This window comes from Topomyia yanbarensis, chromosome 3 (genome assembly GCF_030247195.1).
Source record: "Topomyia yanbarensis strain Yona2022 chromosome 3, ASM3024719v1, whole genome shotgun sequence".
Taxonomy (NCBI): Eukaryota; Metazoa; Arthropoda; class Insecta; order Diptera; family Culicidae; genus Topomyia; species Topomyia yanbarensis.
In genome coordinates this window covers 6,607,602-6,626,332 of record NC_080672.1, presented here as the reverse complement: position 1 = coordinate 6,626,332, position 18,731 = coordinate 6,607,602, and the positions used below count along the sequence as shown (strand labels likewise).

At 36.6% G+C, this 18,731-nt stretch overlaps 1 protein-coding gene across 19 annotated transcripts in view; it reads right to left on the bottom strand.

Moving 5' to 3' along the window:
• LOC131688755 (plasma membrane calcium-transporting ATPase 1) overlaps window positions 1–18,731 on the bottom strand; it is a 163,631-nt gene that overhangs the window by 86,362 nt on the left and 58,538 nt on the right. The window lies entirely within an intron of this gene.

The window sequence follows — 18,731 nt, the reverse complement described above, 5'->3', positions numbered from 1 at the left end:
TAAAATATAAACCATGAATATGGCATTCCCGCAGCGATGAAGACAAAATCCATCGAAGTACATTTTCATCATCCATAGTAAAGAGTGCACACGTTTTTTCGCTGAAATTACAGCAGTGTATAAGACTGAAAGTATAGTTCATTTACAAAGTCGGTTCAGCCCTTGCACAGTGGTCGCAATGCGCCACAAAGTGCGTTAAATTAATTGTGATACAGGGGTTGATTTTAGTGATTTGGTGTATTAGGGATACTTTTTTCAGAATGGAAGCCCCTTCTTTTGATATATACTGAATTGTGATTAATTCACCTAAAAGTGAGATAGAAAATTTATTTCTAATAACTTTAGAGATAGAGTCATGATGTTAACGACAAAGTTATAGAAAATTCTACGAGAAAATTTGCTAAACATGCAAACTCTCCAAAGTGTAACGGTGGTGAAATAAAGCGCGTGGTTTGTGGGAGGCACCCAAAAATCATGTTTTTATTATAACTTTTTTCTGAGATTCTTGAAAAATTTTACAAGTAATGAAAGTTAAAAAAGATTGCTAAATTTTCGAAATAAATGAAAAAGGGTCTTATCAAAAGAGTTGCGATTTGCACGCAAATTCGAATATAATGAGTTGTGCATTTCCTTTTTCAAACATGAGCCGTTTTTCCGAATCCAGACACTATGTATTGTTAACATATTCCCCGCAAGTGATGCCATATGGCATCACCAGATATGACATTTATCGTAATAGTTTGCTTGACCATATTCGAACTGGTTCTTGTACTTAATAGACGGAGCATAGACTAAGTTTTTTTTTATGTATAATACATCACAATTTGTTCAACGATCGTGTCATAATCATAAATTTTTTTAGCTTGGCTTAGTAGACCGCCCGTGAGTTTCCCGTAAACGATCAAAGCCTGTTGAAATTGTATATTGAACCAATTGTATAATACTTGGGACCAACCTAAAGAGACTAAGATTATAGTATGATCAATAAAGTAGATGGCCACGCCGATGCAGGTCAATTGCAGGATGGGAAGAAATGCTAGTTCAACACCTGTGACTATTATGACCGAGGAATTCTCTGCATCATCCAGAATCAGAATATATCTTGGTAGATATTATGATTTAGCTAATTACTCACCCGCTTTGTCTTTTCATTTTTGAGTTTCTTATTAACACTTCAATGATCATTTCGAAAGTTTGCAGAACATAGTAAGCGTACAAAAGGTATAAGATATTCCAAATGAATGTGAAGAAATTCACTGCGAAATGTTAGCAACAAGTTGGCATCTCCACTCTCCCTATTAGACACGTTTCCATAATTGGGTTAAATGCCAAATTGCCAAATTGCAACGCGGCCCAGAAAAAAATGGATGGGAGAAGAGAAATACTGATAAAGACCGACTACCATATGAGCGGTTCTAAACTCGAAAGAGTGACGCAGAGTACTGCACTGGATAGTTTTGAAGAAAGGATCAGGAGTGTGATTTTACGAAGTTTTAGCTTCTGGTGGTCCTATATTTTCTGACAGAGTGAAGCTCCGGAGTGTTGAAATGTTTATCACTGTTTAGAAAAGCAAAAGTAGTACAAAGCTAGTGTCAGACCTTCATGAGACATCAAGAAGTCACTTTTGGAGGTATTCGTCAATGTAGATTCGTCGGTAGACGGTTCCAGATTTAATATAACAAACTGGCTTATTTTAAGCCTTTATAAGGCAGTGGCAACTATATTGCCACCTTATCGTTTCGTTCATAACGCAAAAATATGAAGTAGGAAATGTTCAAATCTTATGAACTCTACTGGTTAGGAGTCTGGCAACTCTTATTAGTACTTTTTATTGAGATACAGTGGAACGTGTCAGATTGGTGAAGTTTTTTGAAAAAAAAAAAAATGCGGCGATTTTCTTTTGGACAATAAAATTAGCTCGTTTTTGAAAAAAATGCTTTAGACCCTATAAGTTGGTGATGCAAATTAGTGGATGCAACGATTTCACTGATGACGGAGGAGAATTCTTGCACCCTAATTAATTGAGAGAGGTGAAATTATTTAATGTTATTTTTTCAATGTTTATATATTTTATCCAAATAAATTTCTTATTGTAAATACGGGATCAACGAGGTAAGTTACATCCATTTTGCACTGAAATGTTGTTGAATAAGCTCCCCATAAATAACCTGCCCTACTAACACAAACTCCTATTCCTGAAACATTTATGAAAGTAGTATGGGTTCCCTGCACTTTCACAAGTAGATGTTGAACTAACATTCCTTCCCTTGCTCGACGATTGTAAGGACGTGGCCAGGTGTACACTGTAATGCTTGTTCTACTATGAAGAAAAAATGCTAATCCCAAATGTTTTTTTTTTCTTGTGACACGATATAGTGGATATCTTGGTAAATATTAGCTGATCATTGTACAGCCACCCACGATTTGTGCAATATGCTATTCTATTTGAAGCTAAAATTGCTATTTTTCAACAAAAAAATCCGCCATTTTATGAGTAAAAAATCCCCTTAATCGAAAAATTATCTCAAAAATTCAACGTAGGGGTTAGGTATTTTTTAAGTAGAATGCGTATGCAAAATTTGAAAGAAATCGGTTAAGTAGTTTTTGAATGGCAGTTAACCCATTCATGCCCATGTTGTTTGTGGACAAAAACGTTTTTAAACAGCTATTACTTTTGATTGAGGCGAGATTTGCTCACAAAAACAAGTAAGGCTCATTAATGTGATTGTTGTCTTTAATTTGAGTATTAACAGTTACAAGGATCAGCTCTAGAACTGAAGTTATTGCAATTAGTCTGATTGGATTCCGATGGAGCAGTGCTGCCAGGGACAGTTTATATTGACGATAGAAAATGATTTTTTCATATATCTTCGTTATGGTGCAATATTATTGAAAACTGATAAAACTTATCGATTTAGACCGTCGTCGGCTACGTTTTCCACGTAATTGGACTATTGTAATTATTTTAGGAGAATTGTATTGAGCATTACAAGGCAAAAATTTAGCAGCTTCTAGCACTGCCATGGAAGCATCTATCTTTATGAAAATTGGCTTTTTGTGTTTCTTGACCCCACCGTTTTCAAGGAAAAATAGTTTTGAAACCCTATCATGCACTAGAAAAAAGTTGGACATGAGAGGGTTAACACCGCAAATCGTTTTTTTTTTACAGAAATGTTTTACAAAAATTTTCGTCGCCGAGTCGCTTGTCGATATTTTTACACGAAAAAAATTAAAGAATGTTATTGAAATGATACCTTATAATACACAAAAGTTTTGGTAAATTCGCTTCACCCAAAGTTTAAAAAAAAATCGTACAAAAAAGTGATTTTATTCTTGCTGAAATCCTTACTCCCCCCTTAAACAATTTACTTCTTAATGGAGAAAAATAGTTTTTGCTAAAATTGTTCTCCACTAAGGAGAAATATAGCATAGTGCATCTTGCATTGGCCTGCTAAGACAAACCAAATGTTTCGATTTCATTAGCTCTCATCAGCTTAAAATGAGCTTCTTTTCTTACGGGACATCACGTTTGACTAGGGGTTTGCTCAGGAACACAAATTGTGTCTCCGTTTTTTTTGGAGCTAGCGTCAATCCGGCGCTAGCTTAGTCCGTTAACTAAGTCAGTGTCTGATTCTGATGAGACGATGTCGAAACGCAAATTCAATAACTAATTTACCTAATTAATAGATAGTACAATTTTAGAAAAAAAAAGCTAGGAAGGAATAGGTCATTCCAACTGCATTCTTACTATAAAAACCACCACAAACGCACACTTTTGTGTTGCGAAATGATATTTTGAATGAAATTTTGCAAGTACTCTGTAATCATTCTTCTATTTTACTATCGCCACACACTGGTAACTTGATTCAACCGTTGTCAGACTTGACTATGTGTTTCAAATGATGTTATGTAGAATCATCATACTGTATTATGGTTATGATGGAATTGGACTTCTGTAAACCTTATGAAAAGTCTGTAATTGCATGATAAATTTCCTGTACTTTGGCAGGTGAAATCGGTTTAGTTGAGTTTTAGTTAATGAGTAAAACATCACTAATTCAGTAGTCTCATTTAACATATAACAAAACTCAGAAGTTATCAATCCACAAGTCCTATTTTCACGATGTCAGAAATTTTAAACGTTTGAAAAAACATTGGCTCACGATGTCAAAAATTTTAAACGTTTGAAAAAACATTGTTGAAAAAACAACGTTTTTTCAACATTAACAGTGAAAAAAATCAAACTCCAAAATCTTGATCCACGGACTCTGCAAATGACTTCCGGTTGCTACGATTGGGTGCGTTTTATTAGCTATCTGTGCATCCAACAAGTTTTTTTTAAACGAGTGCCATTTTGTATTTTGATGGCATTTCAAAAAGAAAATGTATTGATAATATTGTTATAATATGTTATATCAAACATTGTAAGTACGTTTACTGATATCTAGTTTATTGCATATACGCTTTTGGGTTCACCGCTCAGTTTTTACTCTTCAGGATAAGTGTACCAACTGATCAGAGCGGAATGTTTTGTTTTTTAATTTTGTTTCTGCCTTTTTTTCTGCTCCGCAATCAACGTCAGTAATATCGACATTATCCGCGAAGTCAAGATTGAGATTTTACGATGGGGTTCTGTTTCATTGCAAATCAAATCATAGTATAGCATCTTCGATTATCATGTTTAACAACTTGTTCGAGAGTGCACTTAGAGAAAACTAAAGTTACAAACAAGTAGAATGTGTAATCGGTTAGAATGACACTTAATTATTATACATCTGATCAGCTTTTTTAGAGAGTCACATTCAAGCACTGTCTGTCATAGATTGTTTCGATTCACTGCATCATACACCGCCATAAAATCCACAAACAGATGATGATGAGTTATATTTCTGATTTTACTAAAATACTTGGTCCGACGTTCTTTTCAACACCTGCTTTAGTGCTCACCGACAACGGATTTTACCAACTAATACACTACGGCGAATAACGACTTAGGTAAAAGTTGACACCAAGTTTATTAATAACCTTTATGTGATATAACGATGTCTATCTTTCAACACTAGCATCCCAACTGGGACTAATGTATAGTTATTCACCAAGTTAGACATAAGTGACAATTTATGTACGATAATATAAGAGTAAGATCGAGAAATCCTACATGACAGTTATGAGTGAATTTTTATGATATAATAGCAACTTTGAGCAGTTAGTCATCTCAAATAATTCACTAGCTTTTACATATACAATAAAAACAACCAGTTTGAAATCAATGATTAATATCAACCAAACTGCTGCCGTCATCATTGCTCTTCGCAAAAATAATAAAATGAAAAATAAAACATCAAAACGGTTTGCTTCCTTGCTTTTAGTAGCACGAGTAAGTGTGCGCTGTACAGCAAATCCATTCTTTTCAACATTCAATTTCACGCGGGTAGAATAAATACGCGCCTTGAATTTACTGCCCTCTTCGTTACCGTTCGTGCGGTGTGTGCTGCAACCAAACATCACAGTGAACAATTCCGTACACAACACCGGTGCGCGGTGATGGCATCATCATTATCATCGTCATCGCGTCATCACTACCATCATCAACCCACCACTACCCACTCCCAACACGCGTTCCAAAGCGGATAGAGCGTGTATTTTTTTTACGCTCGCCTACACTCTCGAAACGACACAACCACTGACTGATGGCGGCCGCTTATATCGGCGGGGCATAGTAAAGCACAAAACAATCCAGTCGGTGTCTTTCCCATTAAAAACAGCTAAGCCAAACAATCGATGTGGATGATATCATAAAACCGCGCGGCGAAGTAGCGAAATCATTCATGGAACAAGTTCCTGTGAATGGTATTGGTGACCAACCCGTATGGCTAATTGAAGTAAAACGTTAGGGTGTCTTGGTGCCCGCCAGTGAATCTTAATGCATCTGGTTAATCCAGAACATGTAAAGTAGTGCCATCTGCATGTTTTGGTGTAGAATGCGTTAGAAATCAAATAGACACGCTTCAGAAAAATAATGAATCAAATGATTCAGTGAGTATACTAAGTAGACTATGTTTCGATTTCACTATGATCTCTGCAACAATCAGAACTTTTGTGCTTGCGGGACATCAACCGTGGTCAGCCGTTTACAGTTTCGAACCCAAGACAGTGTTCGTTTTTGATTTCATCCTCTATTTTATTGGTCAAGTCAGCTGCCACATACTGATGAGACTAAGTCGCAACGTTGATCGTGAATTGTTACAAGTTATAAGTTTTCCCCTTTGGGATAGATACAAAAACTGATTCAGTGAATTGAAACATATGTGAAAACAATAATACGACATGACTCCGGACAGTTGGAAAAATACAAATACTCTGCACATCATCTTTAGCGATGAGCAATGTAGGTACACAGTGACTGCAGTGTTTACATAACTAGAATAAATTGATTTATGTAAACTGCAGCAAATATGGGTAGCACACAATTTTTTCCTGTTCTATTTAAAATCGGCGAATTTGTGGTTATAATTAAATATTTAAAGTTATAACAACATACTCAGTTACCAGCCTCGTTTACAGCCAACTTCAACATATGAGTGAGCATAAATAAGTGTCGGAACGGCTTTTCGTAGTTCGTATAACCCATTCAATTATATTACAGTTTAAAAATCCGATATTTCAAATACAAAACTTATATCGAATGACCCCAGCAGAACTCTGAATTATTGAATTTATGCCCCGCTACGTTCAAGGCATTGGGAATAAGTGCATCTGACATAGATTACGCAGTTCACAGAAAAAGAATCCAACGTTTGGTTGGTGAATGAATTTACAAACTGAAAGCATTCAATTCTGCGTGAAACTTCAATCTGCTTGGAAGTGGAAGAATGATGGATCCATCGAAACTGAATGCTGGTTGCGCGAAATTCACGCGGAAATAGGCATTTGAATTTGAAATTACGCACCACTGGTCCACAGTCCATATTTTACGCTTGGAGTCTATAGCCAACTTTCACACTCTAATAACATGAAAGGGTGCATGAACTACCCTTTCGATTTTCTTTTTCAGTTGCTCATATAATAAGCTGAAGCATTTTATGGCGCACTTACATATACAGATGCTCGTAAAAGTTGAGAAGACTTTAAGCGCCTTTGGCAGATTGGTTTACTGTTATATTGCGAGTTGCTATAAAAACTTTTCGCCGAGTGAAGATGTTCGAAAGCCACAAGAACTAGAAATGTAATATTTCATTGAAAACTCCATATCCAGTTCTTCTGCACTTAACTTATTACATGTAGCATTCTAATTTTGTTTCTAGGATAAAACCATGATATTCCAATCTCTTCCAAAGCATTACCGAAAGCCGATCACAGCCGGATGAAAATTCCCTACCAGTGAGGTGGTGCCCTCCTCGGGCACGACTGACTGACAATGAAAACAAAACATCCATCAGGCGGCTGGGGAAGCGATCGAAAGAGCAGAAAATAGCGTTTTCAGCTCAGCAGTAGCTGTTACAATCCGGACCCCAAGCTCGGTTCCGGTTGGCTGAAGGCTCTGATTACCAACTGGCACCATCAGCATTTACAATTCATTACCGCCAGTCATACAGCGGACGGGCTAGTAGCAACGAAAAAGCTTCCGATCCTTTCGAATCATGATGGGTGGATGGGTTTGGCGTGGTTCGTATTGTGTTTGCTTTACATTTTTTCACTATTATTATTATCATTATTGTTATTATTATTATTATGTGTACGAAGGTCACAGGCCAAGCGCATTAACCCGCGATGGCGGTGGCATCAGAAACAAACAGCAAGAGTAACGCAGAAAAATGGGCCCGTCGAGGATGAGATGTTGCCGGCGATTGGTAAATTTAGATTCACTGCGAAAGACCAGCAAATGGCTGAATGCCTTTCGTTCCATCGGCAAATGCGAGTGGGTGTAGACGGAATGAATGGTGTATGGCATTCACTTCAGCGGATGGAGCTATTCAGCAGGACTAATTTGATAAAGAAATGTAAATTATTATAGTTTGTGTTGTTGTTTATTTTTCGCTAAAATAAATTGAGAAACGTGGATGTGGAGAATTCAGTAAACTGCCTCTTTACAATGTTGTTAACGCTTGGTTTGACTTCAACATTAAAATCCATTTATCTATACTGGTTGTCATGAAATTTATAAATCTAAAAATTAATTTTTAGTTTACTTGTGGTAATTAATAGATTTTAGTATCACCGTGAATTAAATGTTATTGGAGCTGACATTCAAATTGTAAATCTCTGACAATTTCCAGGTGAAACAACACTTCTTGCGAATTCCAGGTTTTAATACAATTTTATCAAATGTTATGTGATCCACAGTTTTCCAGGGATATTTTCTTCTTATTTATACACTAAGATTGTTCACGCTTCTATACCCGCTGAACAACCCGGTGAGTTCATGATCTTAAAACATACACCACCGTAAAACGCAAAAGAGCAGTTGATGGGCTCAGTAGCAACTTGTTGTTTTCACTTGTTGACACAATTTTACCCGTAATTAAAATTAGAAATTTTATTTCAATGACCTTTCGCGTTGTGCCATGGCTGATATTTTTCAATCAAGAAAATCCGGTTTCGGTTTGTACGATCAGCATCGAATTCTGTTGCCGCCGTTTGTGCAAATGCTGTTGTCGCCAACAACGAGACGTTTCACAGTGTCTTCTAATTGGTCATCGCGAGAATATTTACATCTTCTACCGATAATCACGAGGAGATGCTTAAGCCTTGAACTGCCGCGCTCGTTTTTGCATAAACAGTAAACCAAGATAGAAGTGAGTGCACAAGTGGGCATTTGAATTTTTAATAAGATATCAAGCGACTGTGATCTACCTGTACTGCGATTCTGCTTTAGCTATCAAAAAGGATGCGGTCTCAGCGGGCCAGCTAGGTACATATTTCTAGGTGGAAGGCACAGAATAAAAATTAAGGTAACATGCGCTCTAATTGATCAAAACACGTTCTGATTTCACCGCTATAAACAAGTTGCGACTGACTGAGATGTAGATGTTCTGATTTTTCGATATAGTGTAGTTAGGATATGTGTGTGTGTGTGTGTTAACCATCCTATCTCCCACTAGCTGGTAGTGATTTACAGAAAAAAGATGTTTGCATGTATTTAAACATTCATGCAAATAACTTGGTTCACGGATTTAGGAAGGTGTTAGCTCAATTGACTTTCCGATGACCCATTTTGTGTACAGTGCCAGACATGTTCCGAGGTCATCGTTCCATCAACTAGCCCCGCCTTACTGTAATGTTTGTAGCAATTGGATTGTAACATTACAGTAAGACTTTCGATTCCATTTAAGCAGGAAATCGACGCGTATTTAGTATATTGGTTCAATTTGTAGTTAGGATATATTCACAAAATTCATTTTGTGCATTTTAGGGTTGAAGGGGGTAACTGGTCTTCGCTTCAGAGAAAAAAGCAATAATATCGTGTGTCGAGTGTTGCACAGGAAGAATTTTTGGTGGTAAAGACGATCGCATCACTAGCCCTGCAATTGTCCTGTACACTACCAGCTACTTTGATTTTTGGGAGTAAATTTCGATAAATTTAAAAAAACAATTCCATGTGTTCCCATTAGAGTGACAAGAAAAAAATGACCCCAATCGTCCCACACCTGAGTCGATTTCTTGTCCCACCAGGAGTAGTTGCTCCAAATTTGAGGCAAATCGGACCAGCCAGGTGGACATGACGGATTCCAATCATTATCATCATTCTCTTTCAGCTGGAGGGTCTATCAAACGAACTGCTGCAAATCGAATCCATCACTTCACCGATCGAGCAAACAATCACCATGGTCCGGTAGATCCCATATAAAAACCATGCTTTGGTTATTAAGACCATTTTATGGTGTTTCGATGGTTGTGAAATTTGGCACGGATCATATTTATGAGCTTTTTAAGGGGCTGTATGACTTTCGTTTTCCCGACAAGAAGAAGATATTACTTTGAGTGGCTCAAAATAAGCGTTAAATATACTTCATACTGGATGAAATCGGTACTAGGAGAGGAAATACTACAGTAAAAGTGAATAGTTGATCGAACATCAGTTCTAGTAGCACTTTAATCTGATTAGTATCGATGATCACAGGTTATTTACGCAGATATGATTAGCTTTTCTAGGTAATACTCCTACAGCCGGCTTTTTGAAGCTCAAATTGCCTTTGTTTAGAAAACTCTCGGTAGCCAGCTGCCCAGAGTTTAAAAAACTAAACAAGGTTTTTTTTTCTTTTTCGGGTGACCGTATACTCGGAAACTAACTACACAACTAAATATGCTTTACATGTCGCATCACTTGCTTGGAGCGACTCCTAGAACTTATCCCTTCCAAATCTCCAACTCGGCAACACCGTCGGAAAATTCTGATTGATCGTCGTCCTTCCGTTAAGTAGGTGAAGCATCAACACCTTCCCGTTTATCCCATGCTTTATCGATCTCCGTGAACGATGGAGATGGGAGCGGCCGGCAATCGTGGCTATTTTTGGCTGGCAACAAATTGTATTGTTCCTTATCAAAATCCAGGGAAACAAATAAAACAATCTTAGTCTTAACAAATCTGTTTATTACATTTTGTTTCAAACAATACTGGATTCATTTCGCCGAAGGTCAATTTGCCGAAAGTCATTTCGCCTAATGAGTTATTTCACGGAATAAATCATTTCACTGAATGCTCTTTTACTAAATGGGTAATTGTAGTAACAGTTATGTTCTACTACCCTCAAAATACTTACATTAATACATAAATTTTAAGAGACTTTAAAATAATTACAAACGGATAGAAAAAGTATTTCTTGCTAATTTGTTGAGAAGTTCGTTCTTTTCGCTTCATTGCGATACGCTAAATGGCAAGAAAACTAAAATATTGATCAGAAACGCACTTCATTGCAGTGCATATTCTGAAATAAAGCAATGGTTTAAATTAAATATTGGTGCCAAATGTATGCCAATATGATCCAAAGGAATAATGCATCCTGTTACCAGAGATAGTGTATACAACGAACCCATTGTGATGCGGTTTAACCACATAATCGAAGCCAAACCAAGCCACTGACCCGTCGGAAGCACCGCCTTCTTGCAAACAAACCTGTGATCCACTTATTTGCCCGACTTACACAAACTTAAGGGTATGAATTAGTTTAGGTCCAAAGGAGCGGAGCGTCAGTGTCGCACAGTGGGACCAATCCAAAAAAGGTGGGAGAAAACCTATTTGAGGCTTCAGAAGTCATTTTAGAGCCAGCATTTCTTCGTAGGATATGTGCACAATATTATTCTGCAACTTTGTGAATAAATAGGGGAACCCGAAACTATTCTGACCTACCTAAGCAAATCGCCCTTTTAGGTAGATAGATGTGAAATAATGTATCGGTCAATGGTCCTAATTGTTAGTTTGTAATCTCAGCTACATTTTGGTACCAAAAAAAGTTTATTTGCACTACTCCATGGCAGCGATAGGCGACGATTTGCAAAACTACGTTTTTCCATCCTTATACATTGTAGGGTTAATTGGGACCTCCCTATGGGGCAATTCAGTCCCTCATTTTTATGACTTTTTACAATGGAGTTATGTTTACCTATGAAATATTTATTGGAAAAACCCCTTAAAAACCAAAAAAATAAATTCCGTTCCAAAAATTTCATTTGGTTAGTCACGGCTGTCGATTGATGCATCATGTATTTTCTTTACTGTGGTGCGGGCAATCGTGTGCGTAGCCGCAAGCCGCTAAACGGTGGTTGATGCAATAGAGGGTCCGAATAGCCCCGTACGCTCCTTTCGCACAAAAGTGGTGAGCGTCTTGGAAATATCTGTGTTTTCTCCCTAACAAAAAAAAATCCAACAAAATGGGAGCCTCAAACTTTCCAAAGTTGTTATTTTTTCACTGTTATTTATTTTTTCACTGTTATTTGTGTTTTAATCACGGTTTTACCATTATAATGATTTTTGTTTTGAGGATGGCAAAAACATGAAACACGTTGCATCTCCTTTCTAAAAAAACTGAAGAATGAGATTAAGCTGTCAAAATTAATGTTTTAGAATAGCAGTTCCACGAATATGTACGACAGTCCGAAAATTTTACCATTTTTCTGAGAAATCGAGGGGGTCCGCATTATTCCCACGGTCTCAATAGCCCCGGGTTCTCCTACTTTTTTTGATTAAACTACAGTAGGGTACCGAGCAAAAAAAAAATCAATCAATTTTTTAGAGAGTCTTTAGCAAAGTTTTAGAATATTTTTTTAAATAGCTTTGTCGAAGATACCACAGACATCAAACCTGATTTTCGAGGCCAAAATATTGTTTTTTTTTGTAAATGCGACCTCAAAGTTAGTTTTTTGAGTTTTCCATGTTAAACCTTAATTGATTAATGTCGTATGTTCTACAAATAATGCACCAGTTAGTGTTTGCGACAAGTTCAATTATAAGTATATATGAATAAAAAAATTCTGTTTTTATATGTGGCCAAACCATTAACGTGACTTGAACATTAATTCTATATTTCACCACTATAGATCCATAAATGAGACGTAATTCAAATGCAAATTAACTCCTAATATTATTACTTAATTGAAATTAAATTCGGCAAAATGACTCATTCAGCGAAACGACATTCGGTGAAATGACCCAGACATTACATTACATTTTTTTGTTTTTTTTTTCGTCCGTAGCTCCGTTTGTTTACTATTCAATGGATAGTAAAGTTATAAGTTTCCTTTTGAAATGAATATACGGATGATGCCACAGCGTTTTTGTGTTATCTTCATTTTTTCTTAGCCATAGCTGATTGACGTCAGGATAGGAAATTTTCTAGAAAGCAACGTGCTCGGTGGACGTCCGTGCTTATGCTTAGGGCATTATTCATCGTCGGGACAGCACGGATACTAAAAATTAATTTCCGGGTAACCACTAACATTGTCCGTCTAATGGTGGTAAAATTATGTTAAACAATTGATTAGCAATTCTCTATTCTTCTTGCCTTTTTAGGAAGCAGGTATTTGTCTTGCGTGATAGCACTAATCAACCTGTATCTGCGAACTCTAAAATCTGAACCAGTAATTTACAGCAGTCTGTGGTCCGTTTGAAACTAAGATTGCCTAATTTGATTCAGTCATCTATTATTTCTTGATTCTCACACACATATACACATGCACATTTCAGGCTGTTCGATTAATTTCGAACGCTTTTTGTCTTTGTCCTATAGAAAGGCTATGCAATCACTCTGAAAACCGACTTTTTGATCGATGCCCGGAGTGCTGAGTCTCTTATACCATTCAACTAAGTTCGCCGAGTCAGGCAAATGGCTGTGCGTGTGTGCGTATGTGTTCGTGTGTATGTATGTATGTGATATAAAATAAGCACATCGGTTACTCAGGAATGGCCGAAACGATTTTTTCAAACTTAGTCTCAAATGATAAGTACAACGTTCCCATAGGCTGCCATTGAATTTCATTTTATTCCGGTTCCGGAGTTACAGGATGAAGAGAGGTGTCACGCATGAAATTCCCATATAAATTGGAAAAAAAATTCAAAAGATGCAAAACTTCATAAAATGTGTTCGAAACTGCTTGGATTTATAGTTTCAGCTCACTGATGCCCAATCAAATCCACATTGACCACATTGGGCAACTTTGGCGGAACCGGAAGTTTCGGGAAAGTGGTTATGTTCCTGAGTCGAATTCACATCTGCTTCTCAGAATTGTCTGACTCGATTTTCACAAAATCAGTCTCAAATGAAAGCTAGAATAATCCTATTAAATGCTATTAAATTTCCTTTGAATCGGAGTTTTGGTTCCTGTGTTACGGGTTGAAGTATGTGAACACATGCAAAATTTCATTATAAACCGGTAATCAATATATGTATAAATGATACAAAAATAATTAATATGAGTTACAAATTGTTTTAAATTGGCTCACATTCTTATACCTTTCGACTCACTTCGTTGAGTTCGGAAAACGTGTGTATTCGTATGTGTGTATGTCTGCGTGTATGTGTGACCATCGTGTGCGCATCGGTTACTGGGAGATGACTGAACCGATTTTCTCAAAACAAGTCTGAAATGGAAGGTATAATATGCAGCTAGGTGTAGTATCCCCCCCACTAACCCTAACACCTCCACTTGTCATCACCCTCCCCCCCTCCTTGACCACCATCGCACCCGAATTTGAGCATTGCAAAAACACTCATTTTTGAAGTCTCAAAGGCCTCCTATTGTGACAAATAGCAAAGTAAACTCAGATGCCAAATTTCATATCATTTGTACAATTTTAGATCTCCGCCCACTTTGCTTGAAGTTTTTGACATTCATGGGAAAATACAGTGTGTCCCATATTTATACGTTCACCCTAATTTCTCAGAATAACTTTTTTTATATTCACAAAAACTGCACCAATTTTTTAGCGTTTGTTTTGAAGCTTAATCAACGATGTTTCTCGAAATTTAGAAGCCCTGATGCATTTTTTCGTTTGTTATGGTGGTTTAAGTGAAAAAAGTGATGTCCCATATTCATAAGTTCACCTTACCTTTTTGCCTTTCTCATATAGAAAGGTTATGCAATCTCTTTGAACATCATCAACTTAATCCGGTCTATTCCCCCATCACATACCATCCTTCAATTTACCTTCCCCCCCCCCCCAAAGGAAAAGTTCCTCCAAAAGAAACTTCCCTAGCAGCTCTGTAAAACTAGTGAAAAATTTGGTTTGAAATGATTTTGAATTTGAAAACTGCTTTGAAATTGAAACTAATTAAAAATTTGTTAACAAGTTGGAACTCTTTGGCGTGGTCCGGACCCCCCCGAACTTTCCTCCTGGATCCGCTGCTGGGTTCAAGTGTTTCAGCTTCGATACATAGCTTCTCAAGTTCGTGGCTGTCGATCCATTGTAATTATGTGCAAATCGTACTGAATATGTAATGGACATTTCCACCATTATATTGAACATAACTAGACATGGAATCGTGCACGTAAAAAACCAGTCCTAAGTTCATGAACAAAAGGTCACGATTTCGTGAACTGAACAATTTACGAAAACCATGAGCAAGCTCCTGAAATTATGGATAATAAACTTCGAATTCATGAGACTATTACTATTACATGGCGTTAAATTAGAATGTTTGGTTAGGGTACTGTTGTTGTTTTCGGGACATGTTTAGTTTTTGTTGTGATTCTAGTTCATCATTTGGGAACACACAGCCTACAGTCAAATTATGTTCGTGATTTCAGGAGTTTATTCGCGATTTTTGTGATTTCCCATCACGTTATTGTGCTATCTTATTTATGATTTTACTATCGCATTTTTCTATCAGAGTAGCGAGATTAAAATTCATGATTTCAGGATCTTATTCACATTTTTCGTAATTTCTTTTCACGTTATCGCGATATTTTAGTTATGAGTTGAGTGATTCATGTTCATGATTTCAGGATCTTAGTCACGATTTTAGATATTTTTGTCACGAGTTGAGTGATTAATGTTCATGATTTCTGGATCTAAGCTGCGATTTTTGTAACTGCTGTTCATGTTATCGTAATATTTTAATCATAAATAGAGTAATTCATGTTCATAATTTCAGGATCTTAGTCATGATATTCGTAGAAATTAGAAAGTTCATGTTATCGTACTATTTTATTTTAGAACTTAGTTCCAAATTTGACACAAAGAGTAATATGACTAATGTTCATGATATCAACAGTTTTACCATAGTATTCGTAAATTCTCTTCGTCTAATTGTGATCTATTACTTTTTGGTTACTATCGGTTTTTTATTCGGAATAACGTGACAATATGAACTGGATCATAAAAATGTGACTGATTCGCCATATCTTGTTGTTTGAATTATATCACGCACACTATTTAGGATTCTCAGCACAGTTTTCGATTTCTATCTAGACATCACCATTAACCTTATCAAACGAGTAACGATGTTCGAGGTCCTAATAATTTTTTTTATATCTAATGCTCGTGTCTATTACTACGGTCGCTAGCAGCTGCACATTTCATAAAACAGTGCATGGAATAAAAATGATTCCACGAATAATTCTCCAAATTTTGTAAGAGTTCACGGGAAAATTTCATTATCATGTTACATGAAATTGTAAATGATTAGCCATATCTTCTAAATATAACCAACACGCAAAATAGATTATAAATCATGTACTAGGCATCATGAACCAGTTCGCGAATACGTGAATAATATTTAATGAATTCGTGAACTATTTCATTAAAATTAACGTGAGTTGTTAATGGCGAATACATGAATAATATTTGATGATTTTGTGGACTATTTCACGAGTACGGATATTGGATTAGTTCACGAGAATTAAATGGATTCATGAAAACAATTTTGAATTTCCAGAATATTTTGATTTTGTGAACTAAGGCTTCTATATCTATGAAAATCATCATGAGTCAACCTTTGGTTTTATCAATAATGTTCATAAAGTTGTGAACTAGTTCGCGTACTGTAAATCGCATTAGAAATGACTTGGCGTAAACAATTTGTTTTTTCGTGTAGTTTAGTTTAAAGAGAAAGGCACAATTACACCGCTAGGTGGATTAAAACAGGTTTTTAGGAGTTATGTCTCTTTAGGTAGTTCACAGGAGACATAGAATGTCTGTATTTAGAAATTCAAAAAATATTTAAATGTTAAAAAAAACATTTAAATATTTGAAAAAAGGCACGTTTTCGGTTTGTTTTTACAACACTAATTCGTTAAAACTCAGCGTAATCTCGATCAATTATGCGCTGCAATGCAGCTAGCAATTACGATCCACGATCGTGACAAAACAGACCCTGGAAAGACAGTTACTGCGCCATGATACTACAGGTATCACGATCTCTGACCATGCAGACAACAGTGATCCCAGTCGCAAAAAAGGGAACGACCAGTGCCCATCAATGGCTAGACCAGCCTGCACTTGCCGTACACAACGGAATGAAAACAAGCAATCAAACTGAAATTAAAATCGAATGAAAATGAAACAGCACGTTTGGAGAAACCGATAACTACGTATTGCGAACCTCGTGTCTATGTGGTGGTAATGTAATGGTGGTAATTCTCCAAATTTTGTGAGAGTTCACGGGAAAATTTCATTATCATGTTGCATGAAATTGTAAATGATTAGCGATATCTTCTAAATATAACCAACACGCAAAATAGATTGTAAATCATGTACTAGGCATCATGAACCAGTTCGCGAATACGTGAATAATATTTAATGAATTCGTGAACTATTTCATTACAATTAACGTGAGTTGTTAATTGCGAATACATGAATAATATTTGATGACTTTGTGGACTATTTCACGAGTACGGATATTGGATTAGTTCACGAGAATTAAATGGATTCATGAAAACAATTTTGAATTTGCAGAATATTTTGATTTTGTGAACTAAGGCTTCTATATCTATGAAAATCATCATGAGTCAACCTTTGGTTTTATCAATAATAGTGTTCATAAAGTTGTGAACTAGTTCGCGTACTGTAAATCGCATTAGAAATGACTTGGCGTAAACAATTTGTTTTTTCGTGTAGTTTAGTTTAAAGAGAAAGGCGCAATTACACCGCTAGGTGGATTAAAACAGGTTTTTAGGAGTTATGTCTCTTTAGGTAGTTCACAGGAGACATAGAATGTCTGTATTTAGAAATTCAAAAAATATTTAAATGTTCAAAAAAAACATTTAAATATTTGAAAAAAGGCACGTTTCCAGTTTGTTTTTACAACACAAATTCGTTAAAACTCAGCGTAAGCTCGATCAATTATGCGCTGCAATGCAGCTAGCAATTACGATCCACGATCGTGACAAAACAGACCCTGGAAAGACAGTTACTGCACCATGATACTACAGGTATCACGATCTCTTACCATGCAGACAACAGTGATCCCAGTCGCAAAAAAGGGAACGACCAGTGCCCATCAATGGCTAGACCAGCCTGCACTTGCAATGCACAACGGAATGAAAACAAGCAATCAAACTGAAATTAAAATCGAATGAAAATGAAACAGCACGTTTGGAGAAACCGATAACTACGTATTGCGAACCTCGTGTCTATGTGGTCGTAATGTTCGAACCATTCCATCGTTTAGGGGAGACTGCACATACTGAAGAAGAGAGTAATCACGATGCCTTTTGAGGAACGATATAATTGAAAATAATTTTTACCTATCAAATATCGACAAACATATGATTACGGCGTAAAAGCCAAATATGAAAATTCTCTTGGAAAAGAAATTCCGGATAAACCGTTCACAGTAGTTAACTGAAAAAAACTATCCTATTTCGTTTACTACCAAAATCTGTGACTGGCGAGTAACGGTTTGTCCAAAATTTCCGCTTAAAGTTAATTTTGACAGTTGGCTTTTCGCCGTAATCATATTGTCAAGAATTGTCTAATCATACAATGGCACTATGTGTACGACACCTTCCCCTAGCTTTGCACTCCTGAGCTAATATCGTCTGCGAATCAGCCAGCCAGTCAAACAGCACCGCTGTACAGTATAAATCAAGACGTGTTTATGCTGTTCGGCCTGTTTATATCTCCATGTGTATATATTTTCGGTACTGCTTGGTGCGCTGTGGCCAAATTGAAAAGAAAGCTAGCCAACGAGTTTTCCCATAGACGCAGGGGACTATCAGACCTGATCGGACCGGACCGGACCAGAGCAGAGTGACTGCAGACTTGACAAAAAGTAAACTGACTTTGGCCAAATTGA